Source organism: Chiloscyllium punctatum, chromosome 18, assembly GCF_047496795.1.
Source record: "Chiloscyllium punctatum isolate Juve2018m chromosome 18, sChiPun1.3, whole genome shotgun sequence".
Classification (NCBI taxonomy): Eukaryota; Metazoa; Chordata; class Chondrichthyes; order Orectolobiformes; family Hemiscylliidae; genus Chiloscyllium; species Chiloscyllium punctatum.
Window position 1 is genome coordinate 69,201,010 of NC_092756.1, and position 18,964 is coordinate 69,219,973.

The following is an 18,964-nucleotide window of genomic DNA, read 5'->3' on the forward strand; positions in this document are numbered from 1 at the left end:
CACAGTTATCTAAATTAAACTCCATCTGCCACTCCTCGGCCCATCAGATCAAGGTCCCATTGTACTCTATAATCTTTTTCACTGTCCACTACACCAGCTTATTTTTGTGTCGTCTGCAAACTTAATAACTATACCTTCTATGTTCACATCCAAATCATTTATATAAATGACAAAAAGCAATAGACCGAACATAGATCCTTGTGGCACACTGCTGGTCATTGGCCTCCAGTCTGAAAAACATCCCTCCATTTCCACTCTCTGTCTCCTACCTTCGACCATTCTGGATCTTGAGGAGGAACCACACACAGGGCCCCCAGGAGCTTTCTTTTAAGATACTACAAAGGCTCCCAACCCCCTCCTTAAGTGAAGCTGACAACTGCAGAAGTCCAAGCCAAGGACGTTATCTGGGCAGGCCTGAGTCCCTGGACCCAAACTCCCCCTGGGGATGACCAGCTGAGTCCTCCAGGCCTAAAGGGTCAAACACAGAGCAGGCTCCCCCCAGCCCATCTGTGGCTGCATTTAGGCATGAGAAAGGAAGAGTACAACTTACCAGGGTATTATAGGTGTCATTGTAGATAGACTGGCACTTTCTATAGATATCAGTTCACCTGTGAAGTTTAAGTATTTGCCACAGTGTAATGTTCACTGTGGGACCTGGTGAAGTTACACCCAAGTGAGAGATGCACAGCCTCTTCACAGATCCCAGAGATCCCAGAGAAGTTGTCACAGCCAAGCCTTGGCCCATCCCTCACTAGAGACTGATGGCTTCATTGTAACTAGCCTCACAGATAAGGGATCCCTGAACGCTGCTATTGGGGACAACAGCTACAAGGTTACACATTAATGTGGAGACTACTAAGGTGAAATACAATGTGTAGGGAGTGTACCAAGGCCTGGCTGGGACACGTCATTCCACCTTGTGAGTGAGAGCAGGGAACCAGTGAGAGTGGCACACGTCTCTGCTGGAAGCGATTCTTTCTACTTACAAGGGTGCACTCTGTCACTTGAGATGCATAATGGCAGCTCACATATACACTCCCCTGACTACACATCATACAGGCCCATCGTTGTCCCACAGGGTGCTTGAGCTTTTCAGGGTAGCTGAGCAGTCTGTGTGCACACAGTCAACATTTACTGATGATGGAATGGTCAGAAGAGAGATTCCTCAGCATTGCTGTCAACCTACTGCTGTTCCTGAGAGACCTCACTATACCACACTCAGACATGATATCCCGATAGATGTGCCATGTGATATTGATGCTCGATCTCACTGACTGTTGCTTTTCCCCTAACCATTAGTGAGACGTGTCTTACGCACATACTTGAAAGTGAGGTCACGTGAAAATAGCAAGTGTACAATTCGATGAATAAGGAGACATTTAGTCAGCAACAGAAAAGGTCACAATTTGGAACGTTAATAAGGTTCACACGTCTTGGAGGTGAGTGAAGGGATGGTGGCTATATTTGCAGATGACGCAAAGCTAGGTAGGAACATATAACAAAGTGACACAGAGAAGTTCTGTGCAAACAAAAATCTAGCAGGCGGAGTATAATGTGGGAAAATGTGAAGTTGTTCTCTGTGGCAAGAAAAATGAAAACAAAACTATTATTTAAACAAAGAATGATTTCAGAATTCCGGGGTGTTGAGGTGTTCTGGTGAATGAGCCACAATAAGGCTCCGAATCAGGAAGGCTAATGAGATGCTGTCCTTTAGCTGAGAGGAAGTGAACATAAAAGGAAAGATATAATGCTTCAATTGTGCAGGCTACAGCCTTGCTGAGACTACATTTCAAATACCGTGCGGATATTACTTAGGTTTGTAAAGCAAAAGGATAAATTAGATTACAGTGTGGAAACAGGCCCTTCGGCCCAACAAGTCCACACCGACGCGTAACCCACCCGTACCCCTAACCTAACACTATGGGTAATTTAGCATGGCCAATTCACCTGACCTGCACATCTTTGGACTGTGGGAGGAAACCGGAGCACCCGGAGGAAACCCACGCAGACACGGGGAGAACGTGCAAACTCCACACAGTCAGTTGCCTGAGGTAGGTATTGAACCCGGGTCTCTGGCGCTGTGAGGCAGCAGTGCTAACCACTGTGCCACCGTGCTGCCCACACAGCAGCATTGCAGGGCAGCTACTTTAATAATGATACCCAGAAGGAACCAGTAAGGGAAGGAGTGTAAAAATGTGGCAAACAGCAGCATGATGTGAGAGCTGGTGGAACCCATTGTAGTTCAGAGTGACCACATCTGTAGGAATTGTCGGTTGCTTGAGGAACTCTGGCTCAGAGTTGATGAACTGGAGTCTGGGCTTTGAGCACTGCGACACATCAGGGAGAGGGAGGGTAACCTGGACGCTGTGCTTCAGGATGTAGTCACACCCCTTAAATGAACTACCTCAAAATCAGTCAGTGATCAGGAACTAGGGGCGAGGCAGATCCGGGATGATCAGATTTAACCTGGGACAGAGTCTTCTCCTCATTAGCAACTCTACAGGAGCTATTTGTGTAATTGGATGAAGGATGGTCCAAAAATCAAAGAGGAAGCTTGGTATCTAGTAAAACTGTAGACTGTTTCTTTAATTGACAGGCAGGGGGCTGGAAGAACGCAGCAGGCCAGGCAGCATCAGTAGGTAGAGAGGTCGACATTTCGGGTGCAACCTTTCTCCAGGACTGGGGGCAGGGGTGGGGGTTGATGGGGGGATGTGGAGCTGCAGATAAAGGGGGTGGTGGGGGCAGGGTGGTGAAATGGAGATAGGTGGAGACAGGGAGAGGGTACGACCTGGTTGGTCAATGGGAGGAATGACCCCATTGATGGCAGGGAACATGGAAGAGAGGGGAAGGGGTTGGGAAGGGAATTGGGATGGGAAGGGAGGTTATTTGAAATTGGATTACTCAATGTTGAGTCCTCCTGGCTGTTGGCTGCCTAGACGGTAGATTAAGGTGTTGTTCCTCCAGTGTTTTAAAGCTGCCTTCAAAGTTTGAACTGCTCTTTCTGCCAAATCAGTGGATGATGGGAGATATGGAGCTGTATTTATATGTTGAATATGATTTGACTTCAGGAAATACTCAAATTCCCTGATGGTAAATGATGGCCCATTATCTGTGACCAACACCTCTAGGAATCCACGTATTCCAAAAGATGTTTACAGTTTTTTGTATTGTTGTCCCCATGTTTGACAAATGAATGTTAAGCACATCCAGCCACTTTGAATGGGCACCCACAATGACTAAGAACATTGAGCCCATGAAAGGACCTGCAAGGTCGGTGTGTAACCCAGTCCAGGGTTTATTAGGCCATTCCCACAAATGTGGAGGAGTTGCTAGCGGGAAGTTTTGTCCTTGTTAGCAGTCTGGCCACTGCCCACGAATGCGGCTATATCCACATCCAATCCTAGCCAAGAGACATAACCTCTCGCCAACATCTTCATTTTGGAAACCCCCTGGATGACCCTGTGGAGTTCAGCCAATATCTGGCAGTGACATTTGCTCAGGACAATCACCTTTGCTGCCCATAATAACGTCATCCTCTACTCCAGGTCCAAAATTGTTTCACTTCTGGAAGTGACAGCTCTTTGGTATCCCCATCACCACCAGCTGTTTCAGTTTTACCAGAGCTGGATCTTTCCATGTCCAAAGTCTGATATTGTCAGCTGTGACTGGAGCATGTCCAGACTCTTCCAGTGGCAGTATCACCAGTAGTGTATCTGGCAGCTGGAGGTGGCTCAGTACATCCACATTCACTACTTGCCTTCTTTAAGTAGACCTAGCAGGGGCTTGTGGTCCATTATTATTAGAAATTTATGTCCGTAAAGATCTGGGCGTTTTTACACTCTGCACTGGCCAAAGGCCTGGATGCATCACTCTTGAGCATTCCTCTCCATTGGGCTAATATTACCGCACTGCCAAACAGGGAGGCATTACATGTCAATATCACTTTGGATCGTAGTGTGTCAACACCTTACAGGATGGGAGCTCTTTCCTCACTTGCCTGAAAGCTATGGCTTGGCTACAGGCCCATTTCCAAGGCTGACTCCTGTTTAAGAGTTGATGCAAAAGTGCCAGTAAAGGAGCCAGGTTATGTGTTGATGTTCCATAATAATTCACCAGCTCAAGGAAAGACCTAAGCTTCAGTACAGATGTGGCAGCTGAGGCATTTTTGATCACCCTTATTTTATCTTCCAATGGGTGTAGCCTGGTCTTGTCAAATTTGTGGCCCAAGTAGATCACTTCGTGTTCTAGGAACACATATTTTTGCTTTCTAAGGTGTCCCAACCACTGGCCCAACCACTCCATTTTAAACAAAAGAGAACTTTTTTTTACAGAGTACCAAATGAAACAAGAACAAGAGAGAACAGAATACAGAATAACAACGGATCCGAAAACCAACCGACTACCCGGACTTAATGATGCTGTTCCAAATGCTTGCAACAGTCCCTATAAACACCCCCTTGGCAAAAAGGAAAAATCAAAAACAGGTTCTTACAGGAGAGAGAGTTGGCAGAGAGAGAGAGAGAGAGAGAATCAGCATGGAACTGTTTCTTTGACTTGCAGCATCAAGAAACTGACTGTTTGTTAAAACCAGACCAAACCAGAGAGAGCCCACAGATGTGCAGGTTGGGTGAATTGGCCTTTCTAAATTGCCCATAGTGTTAGGTGCATTAGTCAGAGGGAAATGGGTCTGGGTGTGTTACTCTTCAGAGGGTCGGTGTGGACTTGTTGGGCCGAAGATCCTGTTTCTACACTGTAGGGAATCGAATCTAATCTAAAAAAAAGCTGGGCTGGGAGAATTGACCATGCCCCTTTCATTGTACAAATGTTCTTTTTAAACTTGAAAGCCTTTTTCCTGAGGCACTATCTATTAGCTATAATCAAATTGGCCCTAAAACTCATACAACACCAGAGACATCAGAACCTATGCATTTACAACCTCTCTGAAAAAATAAATTAAAGGCCAAGCTAACCTTGTTAAAGGAGCAGCATCATCACAACTATTAACATGTAGCTCAAATGAACAACTCTGAACCCCTTCTAAAACCCTTAAACACACATACAGATAGATAAACATCAAATATTAGTTTATGGGTGGAGGGAAAAGAAAAAAAAACAGAAACCACAGTTGAATAACATACAAAAACCATAGGGCTACTGAGATGATCTTTTAGCACATCAAGACTTTCATTTCTTCAATCTCCCTTCTCCAGGCTCTTTCCACTGCTTCATAGGAGACACAGGGGGATGGGCACACTAACTGCAAAGTCTCTTAGTTACTGCTTAAAGGGAACAGTTTACAGCGACTGGAGGGAGAAATTAATTGGCTTTTCTCAGGTATTTTTACAGAGAGAGAGAGAGAGACACGCACACAGACACACAAGCACACAGACACATACACACAGTCAGACACTACAGACAGACACAGACAAAACATTGTTGCACTTCCAACAGTCCAAAGGCTGTATTGTAACTCACTGCATTGTAACTCATGTCCACAAGTTGGTCAGTGTCCGTGGAACCAGAGCATTGTCTTCAGGCTGATCACCTCTGGCATCCAAAACTGGTCACAATTGTACAAACCAATCTGCTAGTTGTTGCCAAACAAATCACACTCTGCACACACACCCCTAAACCCCACCCCCCTCCCCCCCCACCCCAGCTTGCACTGTCCCCCTCGCCCAGATGGTGGGCTATCTACAAACAGCTTCTCCCACTGCTTAAACAAAGAGTTGAGAGCATGGTGCTGGAAAAGCACAGCAGGTTAAGCAGTATCTGAGGAGCAGGAGAATCGACGTTTCAGGCATAAGCCCTTCATCAGAGATGAGGCTTGCGGGCCGGGGGTGCTCCCGACTACCCACCAACTCCCCAACCCAACTCACCCTCCCATTTATCCCTCAGTGCCCCAGCCCACAAGCCTCATTCCTGATGAAGGGCTTATGACCAAAATGCTGATTCTCCTGCTCCTCAGATGCTGCCTGACCTGCTGTGCTTTTCCAGCACCACACCAACATCTGCAGTCCTTATTTTCTCCTAGTTGATTACCACCCACAAAGAGTTTCAGTAATTTGGTTTTTAAGAGTGCCGCAATCCCTTTCACTAGCCTTGGTTTTAAAATAGTCCTTCTCCCATTTTAGCACACAATCAAAAATACAGAACATAAAAGGATATCGCTTTTAGAAAAGTAAAAAAATATAATGATAAATGAATATAGGAAGCAGTTAGGCAACTGTCTGAAGTTTCATGTAACACAGAAACATTACAATATAGAAACCTGTCTTGTTTGTGACTGTTTGAAGGAACAAAGTTGCTTTGCTACACATCCTTGCTATTTGTGGTGATCCTGTGCATTCTTCATTGTGCAGAACCTGTCCAACCTCATCTTAAAGTTCGAGACTGAATTAGGTTCTTGACATTTTTTTTTGTCTAGTTTGCCAGATCCCAACAGATCTCAGTGAAACAAAAAAATCCTCTCATCTCTGATTAAGAGCCTTTGATCAAAGGTTTTAAGTTTGTGATCTTTGGTTAGTGACCCAATCCCCAGTGGGAACGGTTAAACTCTAACTAAACCTCTCAGCTTTGGAGTCAGATCAGGTTTGTGAAAGCATTAACATGTTTTCCATTCGGTTTTAAGAGAGAGCACACTTAGGTCTAGGTTCTGTCTTGTCTAATGTCAATGAATGCATAATTCCTCATTATCATTGCATCCCATCATTCAAAAGTCATCTCAAAGTCATCCCAAAGTCATTCCTTACACTGCTCTTTTCTAAGGAAAACAATCCTAATATTTTCCAACTTCTCTAAACTCAAGCCCTTGTTGCTGACAATACGCCACTAGTCCTCCTTTGCATTTCCTGCCTAGGATTGTCCCCAGTCTGACAGCTGAGGTCCCACCAGAGATGTTCAATTTGCAGAATCCCATTCATTATCAAATTACCTATTACTTCCCAGTCTGCATCCTTTTACACTGGACTGCAGAAGCTATGTTTTGCCCCATTCACCATTAAGCTTGACATCCTCAGCACTGTCTACTACTTTGCCAAGTTTCATTGTATCTACAAACTTTATAATGCTGCTCTTGAACTGAAAAACCATGTCAAAGCAGGTATCAGTCTAAGAACATCTGCCTACCACCCATCGTTGAGCCAATTTCTATTAATATATCCATTTTCCCCTAAATTCCATGGGTTTCCATCTGAATAGGCCTGAAGGCTATAAAAAAGTGTGCAGAACACAGTACAAGAAGTTCCTGGGACTAGTTCACTGGAGTTGGAGTGTGGTGATTGCATTGAGGTCAGCCCTCTGGATCTCATAGAATATGAGTTCCCTGATTGGGGCTGTTAATCTGGTCCAATCAGGGAGCCCTGGCTGACAAGATATAAACAGGAGTGACAGAGATTCTGACGCTCTGGCTGCTGACTCTTACAAGGCTGTGCCAGAGTCAAGGACTTTCTACCTGTAAATAAGGGGTGACTTGGTGGCAGGATACCAGCCTCTGTGGAGTTATTTCAGGAGAAGGTAACGGAGAGTTTTGACTCAGGCTTGACACATAATGCGAGTTTTGAGCAGGGAAAGATAGAATCCTTTTGATCAGCAACGACCGGCCATCATTTTAAAATGCTGTCAGATTGAGGGCTGGAAATGTGTTGCTGGAAAAGCGCAGCAGGTCAGGCAGCATCCAAGGAACAGGAGAATCGACGTTTCGGGCATCAGCCCTTCTTCAGGACGGGAAAGGTTAGTTAAGTCAGGAATGCTTTACCAGAGCGGGGCAGGGACGTTTGGAATTTTAAAAAACTGAATAAATGTTTGAAGCAGAGAGATATACCAGGAAATGGGAAGGAGCGGTGGGGGTGGAGGTTTGTAGTGGGGGAGAGGGACAGCTCAGAGCACAGGAAGTGGGAAGGTGTGGTGGGGGTGGAGGTTTGTAGTGGGGGAGAGGGACAGCTCAGAGCACAGGAAGTGGGAAGGTGTGGTGGGGGTGGAGGTTTGTAGTGGGGGAGAGGGACAGCTCAGAGCACAGGAAGTGGGAAGGTGTGGTGGGGGTGGAGGTTTGTAGTGGGGGAGAGGGACAGCTCAGAGCACAGGAAGTGGGAAGGTGTGGTGGGGGTGGAGGTTTGTAGTGGGGGAGAGGGACAGCTCAGAGCACAGGAAGTGGGAAGGTGTGGTGGGGGTGGAGGTTTGTAGTGGGGGAGAGGGACAGCTCAGAGCACAGGAAGTGGGAAGGTGTGGTGGGGGTGGAGGTTTGTAGTGGGGGAGAGGGACAGCTCAGAGCACAGGAAGTGGGAAGGTGTGGTGGGGGTGGAGGTTTGTAGTGGGGGAGAGGGACAGCTCAGAGCACAGGAAGTGGGAAGGTGTGGTGGGGGTGGAGGTTTGTAGTGGGGGAGAGGGACAGCTCAGAGCACAGGAAGTGGGAAGGTGTGGTGGGGGTGGAGGTTTGTAGTGGGGGAGAGGGACAGCTCAGAGCACAGGAAGTGGGAAGGTGTGGTGGGGGTGGAGGTTTGTAGTGGGGGAGAGGGACAGCTCAGAGCACAGGAAGTGGGAAGGTGTGGTGGGGGTGGAGGTTTGTAGTGGGGGAGAGGGACAGCTCAGAGCACAGGAAGTGGGAAGGTGTGGATGACTGTGGTCAATGGAGGTCATGGGCACTGGGTCAGATTGTAAGATTCTGCTGCTGTACTTCTGATTATCATTGCATCCCCTAAATATTCCCCTAAATGTTGAAGGCTCTTGTTTCTAATCCACTTCTTCGAAGATGTTCTAAGCCTCCTGGCTCAGAAGTAAGGACACTACCACTGCACAAAACCCCTCAATGTTAAAGGTAAAGACCCATGGGGACTATCATCACCTGTGTGTAGTTGTAACTCTTGTTGGTTACTGTTGGTGTAATCTTAGAGAGTGGATATGCAGCAGCCCATTAACCTGAGCCAGCAGATCCCGACCTTCCTACAAAACCTCCACTTGAATGGTATTCTCATAAATTCAGCAATGAATAAAATCAATGACTGTTCAAAAAGATATTTGTTCATCCTTTATTCTTGCCTACAGTCCAGGGAGGGATCTTGAATTTGAGGTTGGGAATAGAGGCTACACTGATCTGATAAAACAATATGTTGTGAGCTTGTGTGAAATGAATAACAGGATGTTAGAAGGAGATTCCTCAGAGTGGGACATGTTTAGGGTCAGGTATTTTGTGGCAACAGTCACGGTTCATGAAATCATTCTGGCAGGAGCTGAGGGAATCTTGACATATTCCAAATTAGAGGAGAAAAACTCCCAACTGATCTGGAGGTGGGCACAACCAGAGAGGGGGTCTTTGTGGAGACCAGCCTGTGTGGTGGTTTGTTACCCAACAGGCTCCATATCTGTCCTGGCACAGACTGTGGATGGGTCAGGTGCTCACTAGGAGAAACTGGGGTGCTGAATGTGGGAAATGTAACACTGTGATTGGCAGGAACCCACAGATTATTGAGGGGGAATCTTTTGAGTTCACTTGGCATTAGGATACATTTTCTCTTCCTGATGTGGATGCAAAATGCCTGCCACCCATCTGACAATTAGACAGACATTTAATTCTTTTTAATTAGATTTTTAAACATTCATTTGTGGGATGTGGACATTGCTGGCTGGCCAGCATTTATCGCCCGCCCCTAGTTACCCTTGAGGAGGTGGTGGTGAGCTGCCTTCTTGAACTGCTGCAGTCCACCTGCTGTCTGTTGACAAACAATGCCCTTAGGGAGAGAGTTCCAGTATTTTGACCCAGCGACAGTGAAGAAACAGTGATATATTCACGAGTCAGGATGGTGGGGAACTTGAAGGTGGTGGTGTTCCCATGTAGCTGCTGCCCTTATCCTTCTAGATGGAAGTGGTCATAGATTTGGAATGTGCTTTCTTTCTGCAGTGCATCTTGTAGACACTGCTGCTACTGAGTGTCAGTGGTGTAGGGAGTGGATGCTTGTGGATGTGCTCCCAATGAAGTGGGCTGCTTTGTCCTGGATGGTGTCAAGTGTTGTTGGAGCTGCACCCATCCAGGCAAGTGGGGAGCATACCATCACACTCTTGACTTGTGCCTTGTAGATGATGGACAGGCTTCAAGGCGTCAGGTGATGAGTTACTGACACAGTATTCTGAACCACTGACCTGCTCTTGTAGACACCATATTTATGTGGTGAGTCCAATTGAGCTTCTGGTCAACGATAAGCCCCCAGGATGTGTGGATTTTGCATGTTCTCCCCATGTCTGTGTGGGTTTCTGCCAAGTGCTCCATTTTTTCTCCCACAATCCAATGATGTGCAGGTTAGAAGGATTGGCCATGCTAACTTGTCTGTAGTGTCCAGGGATGTGCAAGTTAGGTAGATTTGCTATGGTTAAAGCGGGTTTACGGGGATAGGGTAAAGGGCTAGGTTTGGGTCTTCAGAGGATCAGTGCTGGGGTGATAGGCTGAATCCCTTCCACACTGGAGGGATTCTTTGATTCTATGAAGGTCAATGATGAAGCAGCTGAAATTTGTTGGGTGTAGGATGCTATTCTGAGGAACTTCTGCAGAGATGAGCTAGAGCTGAGATGACTGACCTCCAACAACCACAGCCTAGTTACTCTATACCAGGTATGACTCCAACCAGCAGAGAGTTTGTCCCCGATATCCGTTGATTCCAGGTTTGTTAGGACTCCTTGATGCCACGTTTGGTTGAAATAGCCTTGATGTCAAGGGGTGTCACTCTCACCTCACCCTCATATCCATGTTTCTACTAAGGCTGTAATGAGTGGCTCTGGGACTTGGCCATCACTGAACAGCTGCTGCTTGATAGCACTGTCATTGACACCTACCATCACCTTACTGATGATTCAGAGAAGACTGATTGGGTGGTACTTGGCTGGTTTGAGCTTGTCCTGCTTTTTGGACAGTTTTCCACATCACTGGGTAGATGCCAGTGTTGTAACTGCACTGGGAGAGCTTGGCTTGGGGAGCAGCATGACCTTTGCAGTATCCAGTGCCTCCAATGGTCTCTTGATATCACATGTAGTGAATTGAATTGGCTGAAGACTGGCATCTTTGATGCTGCGTACCACTGGAGGAGGTTGAGATGGATCATGTACACGGCACTTCTGCCTGAAGATGGTTGTGAATGCTTCAGCCTTATCTTCATCCCTGTCGGCCATAGGTGGTGAGAGAACCAGCATGCTCAACCTCATCACCACAAGGCCACCGGCTGCTGATGCATTTGTAAGTAATGCTAAGAGTGAGGGCAATCCCTTTAAGGAGAGATGGAGGGTGGTCCCTTTAAGGTGGACGAGGGTGGGGGGGGGGGGGTGGTGTTCCCTTTAAGGGAGACAGAGGGTGGTCCCTTTAAGGGAGACAGAGGGCGATCCCTTTAAGGCAGACAGAGGGCAATCCCTTTAAGGCAGATGGGAGGTGGTCCCTTTAAGGGAGACAGAGGGTGGTCCTTTTAAGGGAGACAGAGGGCGGTCCTTTTAAGGGAGACAGAGGACGGCCCCTTTAAGAGATACAGAGAGTGGTCCCTTTAAGGGAGACAGAGGGTGGTCCTTTTAAGGGAGACAGAGGACAGCCCCTTTAAGAGATACAGAGGGTGGTCCCTTTAAGGGAGACAGAGGGCGGTCCCTTTAAGGGAGACAGAGGGCGGTTCCTTTAAGAGATACAGAGGGCGGTCCCTTTAAGGGATACAGAGGGCGGTCCCTTTAAGGGATACAGTGAGCGGTCCCTTTAAGGGGACGGTGCGGATTCTCTGCGGCGGCGGCTCGAGCCGAATGTGAGGGACCGTCGGCGGGAGATGGGTGAGTGACAGAGACACCCCCACCCCCGGGGGGGGTGAGTGACAGAGACACCCCCACCCCCGGGGGGGGTGAGTGACAGAGACACCCCCACCCCCGGGGGGGGTGAGTGACAGAGACACCCCCACCCCCGGGGGGGGTGAGTGACAGAGACACCCCCACCCCCGGGGGGGGTGAGTGACAGAGACACCCCCACCCCCGGGGGGGGTGAGTGACAGAGACACCCCCACCCCCGGGGGGAGAGTGACAGAGACACCCCCACCCCCGGGGGGAGAGTGACAGAGACACCCCCACCCCCGGGGGGAGAGTGACAGAGACACCCCCACCCCCGGGGGGAGAGTGACAGAGACACCCCCACCCCCGGGGGGAGAGTGACAGAGACACCCCCACCCCCGGGGGGGGGGGGGGTGAGTGACAGAGACACCCCCACCCCCGGGGGGGGAGTGACAGAGACACCCCCACCCCTGGGGGGGGTGAGTGACAGAGACACCCCCACCCCCGGGGGGAGAGTGACAGAGACACCCCCACCCCCGGGGGGGGTGAGTGACTGAGACACCCCCACCCCCGGGGGGGGGGGGGGGTGAGTGACAGAGACACCCCCACCCCCGGGGGGGGGGGGGTGAGTGACAGAGACACCCCCACCCCCGGGGGGAGAGTGACAGAGACACCCCCACCCCCGGGGGGAGAGTGACAGAGACACCCCCACCCCCGGGGGGAGAGTGACAGAGACACCCCCACCCCCGGGGGGGGAGAGTGACAGAGACACCCCCACCCCCGGGGGGGGAGAGTGACAGAGACACCCCCACCCCCGGGGGGGGTGAGTGACAGAGACACCCCCACCCCCGGGGGGGGTGAGTGACAGAGACACCCCCACCCCCGGGGGGTGAGTGACAGAGACACCCCCACCCCCAACCCTGGGGGGAGAGTGACAGAGACACCCCCACCCCCGGGGGGAGAGTGACAGAGACACCCCCACCCCCGGGGGGGGTGAGTGACAGAGACACCCCCACCCCCGGGGTGAGAGTGACAGAGACACCCCCACCCCCACCCCCGGGGGGGGTGAGTGACAGAGACACCCCCACCCCCGGGGGGGGTGAGTGACAGAGACACCCCCACCCCCGGGGGGAGAGTGACAGAGACACCCCCACCCCCACCCCCGGGGGGGGTGAGTGACAGAGACACCCCCACCCCCGGGGGGGGTGAGTGACAGAGACACCCCCACCCCCGGGGGGAGAGTGACAGAGACACCCCCACCCCCACCCCCACCCCCGGGGGGGGTGAGTGACAGAGACACCCCCACCCCCGGGGGGGGTGAGTGACAGAGACACCCCCACCCCCGGGGGGGGTGAGTGACTGAGACACCCCCACCCCCGGGGGGGGTGAGTGACTGAGACACCCCCACCCCCGGGGGGGGTGAGTGACTGAGACACCCCCACCCCCGGGGGGAGAGTGACAGAGACACCCCCACCCCCGGGGGGAGAGTGACTGAGACACCCCCACCCCCACCCCCACCCCCACCCCCGGGGGGTGAGTGACAGAGACACCCCCACCCCCGGGGGGGGTGAGTGACAGAGACACCCCCACCCCCGGGGGGAGAGTGACAGAGACACCCCCACCCCCGGGGGGAGAGTGACTGAGACACCCCCAGCCCCACCCCCACCCCCACCCCCGGGGGGTGAGTGACAGAGACATTCCCACCCCCGGGGGGGGTGAGTGACAGAGACACCCCCACCCCCGGGGGGGAGAGTGACAGAGACACCCCCACCCCCGGGGGGGGAGAGAGCGACAGAGACACCCCCACCCCCGGGGGGGGTGAGTGACAGAGACACCCCCACCCCCACCCCTGGGGGGAGAGTGACAGAGACACCCCCACACCCCGGGGGGGAGAGTGACAGAGACACCCCCACCCCCGGGGGGGAGAGTGACAGAGACACCCCCACCCCCGGGGGGGAGAGTGACAGAGACACCCCCACCCCCGGGGGGGGAGAGAGCGACAGAGACACCCCCACCCCCGGGGGGGGAGAGAGCGACAGAGACACCCCCACCCCCGGGGGGGGAGAGAGCGACAGAGACACCCCCACCCCCGGGGGGGGAGAGAGCGACAGAGACACCCCCACCCCCGGGGGGGGAGAGAGCGACGGAGACACCCCCGACCCCGGGGGGGGAGAGAGCGACGGAGACACCCCCACCCCCCTCGGGGGAGAGAGGTGACGGAGACACCCCCACCCCCCTCGGGGGAGAGAGGTGACGGAGACACCCCCACCCCCCTCGGGGGAGAGAGGTGACGGAGACACCCCCACCCCCCTCGGGGGGAGAGAGGTGACGGAGACACCCCCACCCCCCTCGGGGGAGAGAGGTGACGGAGACACCCCCACCCCCCTCGGGGGAGAGAGTGACAGAGACTCCCCCACGCGTACCCCGGGGGCAAGTGACGGACACCCCCTGTCCCCCGGCCCCCCCAACCCCTCCCCCCCAAGAGAGAGGGGGGGGGGTGAGACACACACCCACACACACAGTGAGTGAAGTGAGGGGGGAGACACACATACAGTGAGTGAAGGGAGGGGGGAGACACACACAAGAGGGGTGTGAGGGAGACACACACACACACACACACACACACACACACACAAGGGGGTGGTGAAACACACCCACACAGGGGGGGGTGAGACACACACCAATACACATACACAGTGAGTGAAGGGGGGGTGGGGGAGAGACATACACACACAGAAGAGGGGGGTGGGAGACACACCCACACAGAGAGAGAGAGAGAGAAGGGGGATGAGACACACGTCCACACACACACACACACACACACACACACACGGTGAGACACACACCCACACAGAGAAGGGGAGGTGTGACACACACCCACAGTGAGCGAAGGGGGGAGTGAGACACACGCCCACACAGAGAAAGGGGGGGGGGGGGGGGCGTGAGACACACACCCAAACAGAGAAGGGGGAGGGGGGTGAGACACACGCCCACACAGAGGGGGGTGAGACACACGCCCACACAGAGGAGGGGGGGGGTGAGACACACGCCCACACAGAGGAGGGGGGGGGTGAGACACACGCCCACACAGAGGAGGGGGGGGGGTGAGACACACGCCCACACAGTGAAGGGGGGAATTTGACACACACCCACAGTGAGTGAGGGGAGGGGAGGGGGTGGTGAGAGACACGCCCACAGTGAGTGAGTGAGGGGAGGGGAGGGGGTGGTGAGAGACACGCCCACAGTGAGTGAGGGGAGGGGAGGGGAGGGGGTGGTGAGAGACACGCCCACAGTGAGTGAGGGGAGGGGAGGGGGTGGTGAGAGACACGCCCACAGTGAGTGAGGGGAGGGGAGGGGGTGGTGAGAGACACGCCCACAGTGAGTGAGGGGTGGGGAGGGGGTGGTGAGAGACACGCCCACAGTGAGTGAGGGGAGGGGAGGGGGTGGTGAGAGACACGCCCACAGTGAGTGAGGGGAGGGGAGGGGGTGGTGAGAGACACGCCCACAGTGAGTGAGGGGTGGGGAGGGGGTGGTGAGAGACACGCCCACAGTGAGTGAGGGGAGGGGAGGGGGTGGTGAGAGACACGCCCACAGTGAGTGAGGGGTGGGGAGGGGGTGGTGAGAGACACGCCCACAGTGAGTGAGGGGTGGGGAGGGGGTGGTGAGAGACACGCCCACAGTGAGTGAGGGGAGGGGAGGGGGTGGTGAGAGACACGCCCACAGTGAGTGAGGGGAGGGGAGGGGGTGGTGAGAGACACGCCCACAGTGAGTGAGGGGAGGGGAGGGGAGGGGGTGGTGAGAGACACGCCCCCACCCAGAGAATGGGGAGAGAGAGGGAGATGCACCCACACAGAGAGAGTGGGGGTGGGTGGGGAGAGACACGTATCCCGACAGGGGCGGGGCAGGGGGGGGGGTGGGAGCAACATATACTCTCACAGAGAGCGGGCGAGATACTCACTCTCATGGGGGTGGGGACACCCACCCACACAGAGAGAGAGGGGGGACAGGGACACCTACCCACAGAGAGAGAGGGGGGTTTGGGGGGAGACGCACACTCACACAGAGGGAGGGGGGAGACACGCACCCACAGAGAGAGAGAGAGAGAGAGGGTGAGTGTGGGAGGGGAGAAGGAGACACACTCACACAGAGAGAGACAGACAGACTCCCACTGGAGGGTTGGGGGGGGGCGGGTGGAGGGGGAGTTGTTATATTTATCGTATACAACGCATTGCTCTGAACAGTGTCAACACTTTTTAAAGAACCTTAATTTTTGGCAAATGGTCTCAGGTTCCCCGATGATCTCAGAGCATGTGAAAGTGGAGTCGCAGGTAGATAGGATGGTGAGGAAGGCATTTGGTATTACTGAAGGCAATTACTGAATGGACACCTGTTATTCTTTGGCAGAAGGACCTTACGAGGTGGTCTTTCCCTACCGTGCCTTGGCACCAAGCTTTAGTGTGTCCCTCAGCACGTAGTCCTGGATCTTGGAATGTTTCTGTCTGTAACACTTGGTCAAGGTCAGCTCCTTTAACTGGGATATCAGCAAGTTTTGCACACACCAAAGAGCGTCTCTTACTGAGCTGATAATCCTCCAGGTGCAGTTGATGTTTGTCTCAGTGCACGACCAAGGAAACAGACCGTAGAGCACAGAGTCACGTGTCACAGAGCTGCTCGGGACCAGCCTCCACATATACCATTGCGTTCCTCTCCAGACTTCCTTTCAATAGGCACATTCCAGAAGGAGATGTGTAACAGTCTCTACCCCACACAGCTGCTTCAAGGGCAGTGTGCGGTGGCACAGAGAGTCTGGGCATAAAGGATCTCAGGCCACCAGCCAAGTCATGTCTTGGTGCTTGCTTGAAAATACTGGCGATGAGGCATTCTGCCAAATGACTTTGATAGTCTGCCCATGGCAGCGAGGCTAGGCCAATCCTTCGCAACACCGGGGAGAGGTAGAACCCTCAGTACGTAGTGATGCTTTGTTTGCGTACTGGGATCCATGTACAGCTTATTGCTGCACATACAAAGGTGGCCATCAGTGTGAGGGTGGCATTGGGAGTGTTTTTTTTCCCCCTCCTCCTCCTCCTCCACAACCTCCTCCCCCCCCCCCCCCCCCCCACCCCCGCCATTCAGATCTTTGTTCTTTGTACATGGTGTCTCTTTAGACATGGTCAATAATTTGTTCTGCACATGAAGTGGAAGATGGCCTGGCTGACTGTGGCAGCGGAGGCTTGGGAGTTGGCCCAGATCTGCACCATCTAAAACAACACTGAGTACCTCACACCTGATGACCAGGTTTTTTCCTGCCATGGAGAGTGACCAGTGCTCCTATCTGCCCAATTTCAGCTTTACTTTAGTGACATGCTCCTCCCAAGACTTGGCACATGTCCCAGGCCCTCCAAACCAAATATACAACACCTTCAGGTGTTTTGTCCTGATGGTGAAGGGGATAGAGGATTGGTCAGCCAGTTTCCAAAGACCATGGCCTTGCTGTTTCTGCGATTTACCTTGGCCCCGAGGCCCATTCAAACTGGTCACAGATGCTCGTGAGTCTGTGCAGAAAACTGTGATGTCATCCATATACAGAGAGGCCTTAACCCAACCTCCTAACAGTCTTATCTGGAAAGAAAGACATGTGTTTATCAATCACTTCAGAACTTGCCAAAGGCAATACTTCCTGAAACGTGGTGACTGTTAACATAGCAAGCTTGGCAGCCAATCTTTACCCACCAAGTTCCCACATGCAGGCTGGTGATCACAGAATTGTTTCCATGATGTTGATTGAGAGATGAATAGTGGCCCTGACCACTGGTAATGACTCTCCTGCTCTTCTCTCATTGGTGCCGTGGGTTATTTGCATACAGACGAGAGTGGGACGTTGGTTCAGGAGCATTTTTGAGAAGTGACAACCCTGATAGTGCAGTGCTTGCTGAGTAATGGCATTTAAGATTTAGCCTCCTGCTATAACTCTGCAGAATTGATACAGAGAACCTTGTGACTCTGTTCAAGTCACTGAATTGCACCTGAAAACCCAGTTTTTTTTGAAGTATTCAAATAATTCTGGCATTTCCTGTTTACTATAATCTCTGCTACTGAGTCCGCCTCATTTGTCTCCTCTGCTTTTTTTTTGGTGTTTATAGTTTGATTAGTGTTTGTTTCCTCTCCAGCCAGCTGTAAACTAAATTAATCAAATGCTTCAATGCTATGTCCTTGCAGCTTTTGTTTGGTAGTGCTCTAAACAGTCTTCAGTGCAATTTCTGTAACTTACTTCTCGTTTAGATTTTTTTTAACACAAGAAGTCCCACCTACCTTTGAACCTTAGAGAAATAATGGGCAGTGTGTATCAGAGAGATACTTTCCCAAAGTGACTGATCCTGTATAAACACCAACCCCTATGCTCAATTTGTTTCATCGACACTCCACTCCAAACACCACCTAAACCCTGTTCACTTATCATCTGTACTATTGCAGGCACAAAAACAAATGAAAAAGTGGCTAGGGCAGTGAATTGATTCCAATATTAATCTCAAGGGGAATAATGGTGAAATGACAAATAATAAAGAATCTTATTTCACCATTTGCCAGTAAAAACTTTTAAAAAAAAACCATGATACTTGGAGAGACAAGAAAGGGTAATCAGTATATTTGAGAGAGTATGATAACAGGTCATGCTGCAACTTATAGATTTTGACAGAGAATGGAGCTACTGTGGTGTTATACATGTGCCATCCCCTCACTCAGCTGCTGTAACTCATTTGCATCACTTTGCAATGGCTCTCATTTAGCTACGCATTGCTGCTACCTTCAAGCAATGATCTATGTAACTTCAATAAATTGAGCTAAAACTGCTCACAGTATTCCAAATACAGTTCATCTAGAGCCTTGCACAGCCTCTGCAATACATTCCTGCTCTTGCATTCATTTCAAGGGGGCTAGAAGACTAACATTGCATTTACCTTCTTAAATTGTCAACTGAAACTTTTTTAAAATCTCATTCATGGATGTCGCTGGCTAAGCCACCATTTATTGCCTGTCCTGGGGGTAGTTGAGAGTTGACCATATTGCTGAGAGTCTGGAGTTACATGTAGGCCAGTTCAGGCAAGAATGGACGTTAGTGAACCTGATGGTATTTTCATAACAATCGACAATGGTTTCATGATCGTCACTTTCTTTTGTTGAATTCCGGTTT

The 18,964-nt window shown here is 51.6% G+C and overlaps 1 protein-coding gene across 2 annotated transcripts in view; it reads left to right on the plus strand.

Annotated features, from left to right (window-relative positions):
• Positions 1-11,713: 11,713 nt before the first annotated feature.
• The window catches only part of LOC140489171 (beta-1,4-mannosyl-glycoprotein 4-beta-N-acetylglucosaminyltransferase-like), a 60,069-nt gene continuing 52,818 nt past the window's right edge, over positions 11,714-18,964 (plus strand). The window contains exon 1 of one of the 2 annotated variants that reach the window (XM_072588413.1): positions 11,714-11,784. The gene's annotated coding sequence lies outside the window, so the exon portion shown is untranslated. The remainder of the gene's footprint in view (positions 11,785-18,964) is intronic. The other variant, XM_072588415.1, reaches the window with a different exon arrangement.